Genomic DNA, 10521 nt, shown 5'->3' with positions numbered 1-10521 from the left:
CTTGAATATGCTCGTGTGTCATGTTCGCTTGTTTGTTCATCTGCAATCGTATTGTCGTTCCCTTCAGCTATGATAAAGACACATTCATTTCCACACCCTATAAGCCTGGAGCATCTAAACCTCCTCCACTGTCTGTTTCAAGGGTCAGCTCCCAAAGTATGTCCAAAAAGTAAGATAATATGTTTAATACAGCAGATAATAATATAGCAGATTCCGCCATAATAGTTGCCTGGGTTGCGTACGTATGTGTGGGGCGGAGCTATCAAAATAGGGGCGAGACCATTTTGGGGCGTGTTTGTTTTGGTGATTTGAAATATCAACATTGGCTACCAGAAATCACTTACCCCACCTTTAAAGATAGTAATTGAATTTAAGTTTTGCGCTCAGTTGTTAATTGTAACCTTATAATTTGGAGCATAAGCTGAGGTAGGTTTTTATCCATAAGAAAATTAGAATTATATCTGAATTTATTTAAAGAAAGAGCAATTTGTTCAGCAAACCACTGTTTAATTAAAAAAATAAATAAATAAAAATAATTATGTTTAGTGTTTCCCCCTGCTCTACCGAAACCATACCGAACCGTGATGTCAAAACCGAGGTATGTAACGAACCATCATATTTGTGTACTGTTACCCCCCTAATATATATAAATATATTTGGATTTCCTTGTAGTCTGAGACTGGTCAAGGCAAGTAGCAGTTGTAACCTACATGTAGCGCCTCTCACCTCCAGCAGGGCGGCAGCAGGATCTCCCTGCAGGCTCTTCCCCAGTTTGTCCACCTCGTCAAATAAAAAGACAGGATTGTTTACCCCAGCAGTCTTCAGTCCATTTATAATGCGACCAGGCATGCTACCCACGTACGTGCGTCTGAGGACGGAGAAACATTGAGATAAAGTGGGAGTGGGACGAAAGTATCGAGAAGGAGAGATAAACGATGAAGTAGAAAATGATGAGAGGAGTGAAAAAAAAAGATCTGTATCAGTGCTCCGGTGGGCAAACAAAAGAAAAGATCACAATCATCCTACATAGCGACCTGAAGTGCAACTGTTTTGACGCAGTCCCATTCAGGTCGCTGTTGGCTGTCTGTAGGTGTTACTGCTGATGGAACATAATTGATGTGCTGCGTAACAGGTTATAGCATGAATCACAAATGCAATTTGAAAATGAATAAATATAATGAATAACTTCTTGATAATGTTGCTGGATGAGGCACGAGTGTATCTGATGTGGTTGAAAACACTAAAACTAGTATTTCATCCTACTGAACTGACAAAAGACAGGATGCGAAGACAGACAGGATGGAATTGTGCCCTAATTACAGTCATTAGGGGCTGTAAGACTGTCATTAAACTTTATACACTATACTGTAGTAAACTAATGCAGACTATTTTAAAGTGGCATGCAATGAACAAGACAAATGCAGAGTGTGCGGGAAAAGTCTCATAAGAGCTGTTTGTCCTAAGGACACATTTTCCGTATGCGAGTGTGAGGTCTGACGTTAACCAATCAGAAAACACGAAGGCTCGCCCTGGCCTGCAGGGTGTCATGATTGTTATCACCTTCTAGTTTCTAAAGTAACAAGAGATCAGAGGGAACATCAAAGAAGTCATCAGTGCAGGTCATGGTTTAAAGTTTCTCTCGTTATAGAAGGGGCACTACGTCACGTCTCTTTGGTGGGTTCATCACAGTCTGATACCTCAATCTGACGCATCTGCACACATTTGCATCGCCGCATGCTTCACATGTTGGTTGTGACTCACCATTTGATGGCAAAACAACGCCTGAATGGCTATATTGAGTTTCAGCGTCTGAAGGATCTTGGATTAGTAACGTAACACCAGGGTTAATCACAGTAACATAGGGGTTGGGTCACAAGTTTTTAGCAATGCACTGGAAATATGGCCTTTTTTAACAGTAATCTTAACAGATGGTTAATGTTTATATAGTACACACTATAGGATTGTGCCAATAGACGATAGTATCGTGTATCGATGATAGTCTAAGATATCGCCTGTGGCTGATCCCACTGACAATAGCAAGACACTTATTATTATTATTATTATTATTATTATTATTATCAGGCTAGTAATACTATATTAGGGCTTGATTTGTTCCATCATATTTCTTTTTCCGTGTTTTTACAGTGTTGCGCGTTATAACCAATCACACACGATTCCGTTGTGTTTATGAACACAATGGCCAATCAGAGGCATTCATATGAGTCATTGCCGATTTTTAATTTTATTTTTGTTGTTCAGTGCGCACATTCGCTGACTGAATTCAGCTCTCTCGCGTATTCTCTAATCATAAACAGCAAAGTGCAGATGTACGTGCGATGTAAGTATAAGAGATTTATTGATCATACAGTGTAGACATCTTCACTGATTATAACGGAAGTGTTTTTTATAAGTGCATAAACTCGTGCAAGTCAGTGATGGTGATGCATGCTCTTTACTCGTTTTCTGTAGCTGCTGTTTGAATAACTGAGGAAATGTAATATTATAATTAATAACATACAATGTTTCTATTAAATTGCTATCATGTTAAAAACAAATTCAGTCATATTAAAAACATTAGGCTGCTTTTAGCCTTACGCTGGAGTTGGTTCACTTTCTAGCAATGAAACTAAGTATATAAATAAATTAGCACGATAATATCATGTATCGGTGATCTCGCAGGCTAACGATAGGACGATATGACAATTAAACATATTGTCCAACACTAACACACTATCTTTCAAAGGTTTGGGGTTAGTATGATTGTTTTGGAAATAAATCAATACTTTTATTCAGTGAGGATGCAATAATTTGACCAAAAAGTGAAAGTGAAGTCTTTTACATCGTTACAAAAATATTTTAAATAAATTTTGTTCTTTTATTCATTAAAGAATCCTGAAAAATGTATCAGTTTCCACAAAAATATTAAGCATGTTTTCAAAATTGATAATAATAAAAAATGTTTCTTGAGCACCAAATCAGCGTATTTGAATGGCTTGATCATGTGACACTAAGACTGTAGTAAAGGCTGCTGAAAATTTGCCATCACAGGAATAAATTACATTTTAAAATATATTAAAATAGAAAACAGTTGTTTTAAATTGTAAAAATATTTCACAATATAACTTTTTGATCAAACAAATGTAGCCTTGGTAAGCATAAGAGTCTTCTTTTTAAAAAAATCTTACCAACCCCAAATTTTTAACCATAGTGTATATTTATGTGCAGTCAGACTTTTGATTATCAGCCTGAAGTCTTGCCCACACAGCTTAATCTGTCCAAGAAAAGCCTACATAAAATAGAAGGATCTGTCTGACCTGCATGTAAAATGACCAACCACAGTTTCTTCTTCAAAGCAGTCTGACACTGAGACTATATGTATCGTATAGCATACCTGTTTGAAGGTCAGACATTGAGTGTACCACCTTTATAATGACCTCTCACCTGTGGCCACGGATGTCAGACTGATCACAGACTCCTCCTAAGGCGATGCGATGGAACTCTCGACCCAGAGTGCGCGCAATGGAACGCCCAACGCTGGTCTTTCCCACACCAGGGGGTCCCACAAAACACAGTATGGGACCCTTAAGGGTGCTCTTGAGCTGCCGCACTGCCAGATACTCCAGCACCCTTCTCTTCAGCTTCTCCATGGCATAGTGATCATTATCCAAGAGCACCCGCGCCGCACGGATGTCCAGGCAATCTGATTAGACAACAATGACAGACATGAGAGTTAACATAATGCAGATATACACTACCGTTCAAAAGCTTGGGCTCAGTAAAAATTCTTTTCAAAGATATTTATTCTTTTGTTTAGCACGGATGCATTAAATTGATCACTAAAAACATTTTTAATGTTACACAGGATTTCCATTTAAAATTAATGCTGTTCTTTTAAACTTAATATTAATCAAAGAATCATGAAAAAATATGAAATTATTGTTTTTAACTTTAATAATAATAATAATAAATGTTCTTGAGCTCTAATCAGCATATTAGAATGATTTCTAAAGGATCATGTGTCACTGAAGACTGGAGTAATGGCTGCTGAAAATTCAGCTTTACCATTACAGGAATAAATTACATTTTAAAATATATTCAAATAGAAAACAGTTATGTATATAAAATAATAATATTTTGCAATATTCCCTTTTTTTTCTCTTCAAATAAATACAGCCTTGGTGACCAAGTGTCTTCTATAAAAAAAAACATAAAAAATTATTTACAAACTCTATTTGAACTGTAATTTAAAATAATAATAATAACAAAATAATGCATATTATTGCTTGAAATTGTAACAGCTTGAAATACATAATAAATATATTGGTTATTGACTTTTCTTGTCATTAATTGATAATAAATTGCCGATAAATTTTCTAAAATTACACAAACAATATCTATGCACAATTGCTTCAGCCCTTGATTGCACGCATGTTGTAAAAATTCTGAAAGGAATGTGAGTATTTTATCAAAGACATATGCATTTCCACCGCCTGATGTAATAAGACACAGACATGCGTGCAGCTGTCTCAAAGTAAACCTAAACTGGGCACAGAATTTTCTTTATGGTTCTCACAAATCATGGATTGTCTATTATGCATTTACAGCAGAACATTCCTGTAAGGCCAGACCTCTCTATTCCCAGCTTTCAAGCGCCGATCTAAACCACTAAATCAGTTTTCTTCTAATGCAGTCCCACCCTTGAGCGTTGAGCTTAAAAGACTATGAAATAGACTTCATGTACATGAGTCTTTCCCAGCAGAATTCCAGCCCCAAGGCCTGTTACACATCTAGCAAGGGAAATTCAGAAGTGTGTGTGTGTGTGTGTGTGTGTGTGTGTGTGTGTTTGTGAGCACATTGAATCACATGTGCATGTTTGTTTGAGCCCCTCATGGATAGTCAGGTATCTTATTTTAAGGCAAGCTATAACCTTAGGATAGTAAGTAATGCATACATTTTTGTACATGCTTTTGAGTTTGCAAGCAAGTAGTTAAAAACTAGTTGCAATCCAGCAAATGGAAAAATGATAAAACAAAGAACATTAAAGAATATAAATGTATGTTTAATGCTTCTCAACATATGGTCAAACACTCTAGCTGTGCTTGGCAAGATCATTTGCTGTACTTGAGTTCTCAGCGTCCTCCATGTGGCCATGGAGAACATGACAAGAATAACACATGTAAACAGTTCAAATCTCTCTCCACCGCTAGACTGAGAGCAACTAATTTCACAAAATGTGGTTAAAGACTCCCTCTACTGGTGGCTCCCTCAAACTGTTAGATTAAATTAGTTATTTTATCTAAATATTCAGTTTAACTCAACTCAAAGCAAATTGTTTAAATACAACATTTAACATTCTATTAACCCTTTAAAAAATTCAACCAGTTTATTATACATATAATGGTAACAATTACATAGGCCATTTAGAAATATATATTACCATTAAAAAAATCTGGGCATGGAAAGATTTTATGTTTTTTTAAAAAGCCTCTAATGCTCACCAAGGCTGCATTTACTTGATCAAAAATACAGTAAATAGTAATATTGTGGAATAGTATTAGAATTAAAATAACAGGTTTCTATTTTAATATATTTTAAAATGTAATTTATTCCTGTGAGGGCAAAGCTGAATTTTCAGCCTACATAACTTCAGTCTTCCGTGTCACATGATCATTCAGAAATCATTCTGATTTGGTTGTGCTGCTTAATATTTTTTGAAACCATAATTTTTCCAAGATTATTTGAGCAATAGAACAGCATTTATTTGAAACAGAACACTGTAACACTGTAAAAGTCTTTACTGCTCTTTTGACCAATTTAATGCATGATGTTGAAAAAATAATAATATCTCCAAGTAAAAAAAAATACTTGTACTTTAAAAAAAAAAAAACTTTTTAAATACCCAAACTTTTACTAGTTTTAATATTTTAAGATGGATTATGCATGGATGGAATAATTAAATTTCTTATTGCTATACTTAAATACTATGTATTTTATTATATTTAGTATTATATAAAATATAAAATAAAAAAGGTTAGACATAAATATGTTTAATAATTAATAATAAGTGAGCAATTCTATTTGTAAACTCCATTCCAAAAACAAAGATGGATGTATACAAAAAAGCAAATACATTTTGTTCATTTTATTTTATTTTTTAATTGTATTGTATTTTATTTGATTTTCCTTTCTAACCTGTAGTGCTCTTGCTCCAGGGAAGCTCTACCATCATCTCCAGATAGTTGCGGGTGAGGGCATACTCTGGCATGGACTGTGGCATCTTTTTTAATCTGTGTAAAAAATAAGAAGAAAAAAACATTCTCTGAGAGTAGGGTAGATGAGAAAGAAATCCTGGGAGGAACCATTTTGGCAGGGGGAGTCATTAATGTTTTATTAATTAAAATATTGATTAAACTGTAAAGAAACTGACTTCTTTGCAATACATTTAAAGACAACAGAACAGATGCGGGCACCGGTCAGCGAAAAGTCCCTTGCCGTCTAGCACGTAGCTAACCATGAAATGTGGTTTCCTCTAAAAAAATTACCAGAACGTACCGTTTTAGCTCCTTGAGACACACACGCAGTGCTGCTTCCGGCATAGCTGCTGCCTTCACCTTCTTCTCCAGCATAGCCGTGTCATCTCCATCTTCATCCTCTGCCTCCTCATCCAGCGAGAACTGACGGCCTGGGAACACACCACCTTTACGGATGGCCAACACCTAGGAGAAAGAATAAGGACTGTGTAATAGAACAGGACGTGTGGAGGAGGGTGTTTGTGAGGCAGAGGAGAAACACATGTTGGCCTACTCTCTTGTCATCGTCAGGTCTGCGTTTGCGGGTCTTTTGCAGCAACTTGAGCCCCTCAATTTGTCTGGTGAGCAGAGGAAGAGCCTTCTTAAACCGTTCTTCCAAGTCTACTGCATCCAGCACCTGCCAACAAACAAAAATATTAAAATAAAGGCATATTTAGTTGTTGTATGATCACACTAGTCAAATCATTTAACACAAACAATAACCCTTTTTACTGCAGCACCTGCAGTTTCTCTTTGTTGGAAGTGCGGATCATGGAGGCCAGGACATCCGGTAGGGTTTCTCTGGGCAGACTGTCCAACAGCCTCCTGAGTTTAGCCACCACAGGCACTGACATGTCCAACATCCCAACCAGCTGGACAAAGAGAGACCAGACGACACTGTCAATACACTGAATGAAAAGCCTACATGCAATGAATCATCCTGCAGCATTTGGCAAAGAATGAAGCCTTTATATTCATTCAGTGTTTAAATGATGACTCACTCTATAGATGAATGGTGCCAAATGGGAAAAAAACTCACAATCACATTCATCTTTTCTTCAGTCATGAAAAAATGATGTCCTTGATTATTACTATTGTTCATATCTCTTAGCAATATCTTTTTTGAAAACTTTGGATGCCATTTAAAAACCTTTTTTATTTAAATTGTAGTCCATTACACGACAAATTTATCAAATTCTCAAGATGGATATTTTTGCTGTTAAAACAAAAGAAGTGTTTGGTAAAAGTTGGTAAGTGACCTGATTGGTTACCCGGAGATCTTGAGAAAGAGACAAGATTATGGATTGACTTATTATTTATGCATTTATTTATTTTAGTGCTGTCAAATGATTAATCGTGATTAATCACATACAAAATAAAAGTTTTTGTTTGCATAATATATGTGTGTGTTCGGTGTATATTTATTATGTGTATATATATAAATACACACACATACAGTATATATTGTGACAATATTTACGTGTTTTTACATGTCTATATTGATATTCATATAATTTATATTATAAATAAATATATTTAATAAATAAACATAAAATATTTTTCTGAAATATATACATGCATGTGTGTGTATTTATATATGCATAATACAGCACTAATTTATTTAGACATTTATGTTACAAAAGACTTCAGTTTCTTTTGAACTTTCTATTTATCAAAGAACCCTGAAAAAAATGTAACATAGTATTCACAGAAATATTAAGCAGCACAACTGTTTTGTTCACTGGTAATAATAAGAAATGTTTCTTGAGCACCAAATTAGCATATTAGAATGATTTCTGAAGGATCATGTGACAATGAAGACCGTAATATCTGTTGGAAATGTAAGCTTAGCCATCACAGGAATATATTACAATAGAAAAAAAAGCTATTTTAAATTGCAATAATATTTCACAATATTGCTGATTTTCCTGTATTTTTGATCAAATAAATGCAGACTTGGTGAGCGTAAAAGACATCCTTCAAAAATATTTAAAAGTTTTAACATTATATTATATTATACAAAGGTGTATCAAATGAATAATATCTGTGATTTCAGGACACTGTGGTAATAGCCTGGCATTTTTATAGACTATTAACAGAATCATAACAAACAAAAACGCAGGTTCCTTTACTCCTGACCTGTACAGCCGCCTGATGGAACCTCAGTGACAGCTCCCCCAGCTCTCCATCAGCCTGATCTCCCTCTGTGTACTGCTCCAGTTTGTCAAGCTGTCCCACCTCGGCCACGGGGAAGGGTCTCTCTCTCAGCAGCTGGGTCACACGAAAACGACACAACCCCGTAATGAGCAATGTGTAGTGCGGTTTTGGCCAGTTGCTGCCCACAACCTGGACTGCCAGTCCTGCTGTGCCAATACTGAGAAGACAGAAGTACAAATTAAAGTAATGAGCCCTGAGTTTTGTTTTACTATCAAATCTAATTTATGATATCTGAGTAGGTTTTATGACAACCCTGCCATCTAACAGAGGCACCGAACATACTGAATAATGATTATAAAATAAAACCAATAATTTTATAACTCAATATTCTATCTTGTTTCTATTTAAAATTATTCTAGACATTGAAATTGTGTATTACAAAAGCTAAAATGAGTTAATGTACACATATTATGTACTGCATATTGGAAATTCTGGCCGTGTGTTAAAACCTAGTGAGCTGCCAACCAAGACAGCATCAAAATCTGGCTTGGAAATGCTTTCATGATTATTGGATAAGTATTTAAAAATATATATAGATTGCTGGGGAGGATCTCCATTTTGTATGGAGGATATATGGCTTTCTAAACCACCATGCAGAGCATAGCCAGAGAACTTTAAATTTGCTATAACATTTCTATGACTGTTAACATTTTATATTTATATATTTACATAACATTTACAAGCTCGGGCTTTTTTATATTCTCTTATATTTTCTTTTTTACTTTGAGACAGCCATTGGTTGCTGACAGAGCATAGCAGACTCGCAAGGTTAAAGTCCAACTGTTGCTCAAACGAATATTCTAGTAAACAAACATTGCTGCTAGTAGTCTGTAACGTAAGGAAATAAATAAATAAACAAGAATGTAGTTTAATGTTTAATTTTACAAATAATTCAACTACACATTCTGAGGGTAATGTTCAGTGAACATAAAATAGTATCTGCCACGCTTGTCAGTCCTCACCCTAACAAACATTAACGTTACCATGGAAAACAAAAGTTCTGGGAATATGCAAAAGTGACACATTATAAACCTTTACAATACAATAAAAGTTACCCATTGTTTTTTATCATAAAATCATAACAAATGACCTCCTTCAAATTGTTTCATAAGGAAACTCAATGACAGTTGCCTCACACTGGTTCTGCAGCGGGTTTGACCGTCTCTGACAGCACAGACCCACCTATGTAAGGACGGGAGCTCATCGCTGTCGTGCTCGGGGTCTCTGGTATTAGGAATAACTCCGATGATGGTGCTTTTTAGCGAGGTGCCCTTCAGCAGTCTGCTCTTGACTAACTGCATGTTTCTCGCCGTGTCGACGCTGATTCTCATGGTCGAGCCCGGTAACAGCACTCCATCATGAGTGCACAGCAAAGGCAGCCGGCTGGGGATTTGAATACCACTATTGGATGACATTTTGTAGGGTTTGGATAGACCTTTAAAGTTTAAAACTACTAGTCGCAGTGAACTAAGGTGCAAGGAACGCCTTCATCAGAATGACAAACCTGGGCAAATGAAAACAGGAAGCTGGAACTACGGCAGGTGCAGTAGGACAATCTTGATGTGCAAACGGAAACGCCTACTTTTTGTGAAACCACGCAGAATGCAGCCAAATGTACACTGTGTTCTCTCTCTTTGTACTGTGTTCACTTAAATATGCTTTGGGGACGCGTTTGCAAAAGCAGGAAAGAACGGGGAAATTTTGAGGCGGTCGGGCCGGGGTTCATTAAACTTCAAATTATTAAATATACTAAAACAATCTAAGATAAATGCCTGAAAACGCTAAAAAAAATATATTAAAAAATCAAAATGTACAATATGTAAACATATTTCATATTTTAATTTGTCCCCACAACAATTTTTTTAATTGATTTGTAAAAATTCTAAACTCACAGAGCTACTATTCTATTCTATTGTATTCTATTGACAGTCCTGGTTTCTGTTCTACTTGCTGTACCAGAGGAAATAGCTTAAACTACAAGGGATATATTGAGACTTGAACAATGGGGATGTCC

At 35.8% G+C, this 10521-nt stretch overlaps 1 pseudogene; it reads right to left on the bottom strand.

Annotated features, from left to right (window-relative positions):
* LOC107738736 (lon protease homolog 2, peroxisomal-like) overlaps positions 1–10027 on the bottom strand; it is a 20363-nt pseudogene extending 10336 nt beyond the window's left edge.
* Between the last annotated feature and the right edge of the window lie 494 nt (positions 10028–10521).

This window comes from Sinocyclocheilus rhinocerous, unplaced genomic scaffold, assembly GCF_001515625.1.
Source record: "Sinocyclocheilus rhinocerous isolate Xijiao unplaced genomic scaffold, SAMN03320098_v1.1 scaffold1938, whole genome shotgun sequence".
Lineage (NCBI taxonomy): Eukaryota > Metazoa > Chordata > Actinopteri > Cypriniformes > Cyprinidae > Sinocyclocheilus > Sinocyclocheilus rhinocerous.
This window is presented reverse-complemented; position numbering and strand designations above follow the sequence as displayed.